The sequence below is a fragment of the Sinocyclocheilus anshuiensis genome, unplaced genomic scaffold, assembly GCF_001515605.1.
Source record: "Sinocyclocheilus anshuiensis isolate Anshui unplaced genomic scaffold, SAMN03320099.WGS_v1.1 scaffold1514, whole genome shotgun sequence".
In the NCBI taxonomy this organism is placed as follows: Eukaryota; Metazoa; Chordata; class Actinopteri; order Cypriniformes; family Cyprinidae; genus Sinocyclocheilus; species Sinocyclocheilus anshuiensis.
This window is the reverse complement of record NW_015546148.1, coordinates 341,375-342,928: the sequence shown is the minus strand read 5'-3', so window position 1 is coordinate 342,928 and position 1,554 is coordinate 341,375. Positions and strand designations below refer to the sequence as shown.

Here is a 1,554-nt window from a genome sequence, read left to right as displayed (position 1 = left end):
TGTGGAAAATAATGTGTTTTTTAACCTTAAACCGCATAAACATTTCATTACACCAAATACACAAAATAACGTTCTTTTTAGCAGCATCATATGACCCCTTTAAATAACATGTATTGTAAAATACATTATTATATATATTATAATACATATTTTAATAATTTATCTTTGGATTTCTCAGTTTGCTACAGTTTGGTTTGCTTTTTGTGTATAACCTTTGTCTGCTTTTGGACTTTTATTGTGGATTACCCTTTAAATAAATATTGCGTGTGGATCCTCATCCTTTGAGTCTCGGAGCAGTTCATTACAATATACTACATATATTTTTTTTTAGGATATTTTCATTATTTAACAAATAATATATATTAGAAATAATACATATGAGAAAATATGATATATATTATATTTCCATTTATAAATAAACTGTATATAAAATATAAATAAAATATAGTTTTCCCCACTGTGATAATTTCATTATTTGGCTCAAAAATTCAACAAAATAATATATATTTATTAGTATATTTATCAAATCACAAAGAAAATTGTGAGGAGCAGCAGCACATTACTATCATATAATTTTGTAAAAATAAATGTAGCTGAAAAAATATAAATCATAATACAGAATAAGTTAGGGCTGTGCATATAATTTAAACATTAACGTTAAATTATAGTTGTTTTACATTCAGACATTTTTCTCTATTGTGATATTTTCATTAAATCATTTAATTTCGTTGAACCAGCAACTTAAAGGCTGTAAAGTAAAAAAAAAAATGCCATGTGAATAATTTAATCCTTTCCGTAATACAACAAATATTTTTAATAACTATTTTAATCTTATTTTTAAACTATCATACACCTTTATTTAATTTAAAACGAACATGTCTTTCTTGTGGTTTAGGTGTGGAATATGAGCGGTTTTGTATAAACGCACCTCTTGAGCAGCATGAGGACAGAGTTGGCTGTACTGGCATCCAGGCCGGTGGTCGGTTCGTCCAGGAAAAGCACTGGCGGATCAATGATCAGCTCCATGCCGATGTTTGTCCTCTTCCTCTCTCCACCCGAAACACCACGAATCAGCTGCGTGCCCACCTGTAAAACCAGCCAATCAAAGCAGCCGTCAATTCAAGTCCCGCCCTCTAAACCCAATAATGAACTACAATACTGACTTTATCAAATTCATCATGATTCCCATTAGATCACACAGATCAAATTCATCAAACGCAGATCACACCCTTTTATAGGGGCTCTGTAGCACACACCGTTTCACCTACAGTCACCAAAATTCATACACCTACGGTGCGCGTTCCAAACGGGATATTTCGCCCTCCGAAGGGCACTTCGGAGTGAAAACAATCATGGCCGCCATATTAAAGGGTCATTCCAAACCGAAGTGCTCAAAACTGGCCACTTCAAAGGGCCCTTCGGATTGAAGGATTTTGAAGGATACAACTGATGGACACTTCAGCCCCCCATGATTCTTTGCGCTGATTCTTTGCATGATGACGGCGTCTCCATATGTGCATGACGCAGAAGGGCACTTCAAGAAACAGTTGTTTG

General features: G+C 34.0%; 1 pseudogene; it reads right to left on the bottom strand.

Annotated features, from left to right (window-relative positions):
- The window catches only part of LOC107701256 (ATP-binding cassette sub-family G member 2-like), a 31,600-nt pseudogene that overhangs the window by 19,114 nt on the left and 10,932 nt on the right, over nt 1–1,554 (bottom strand).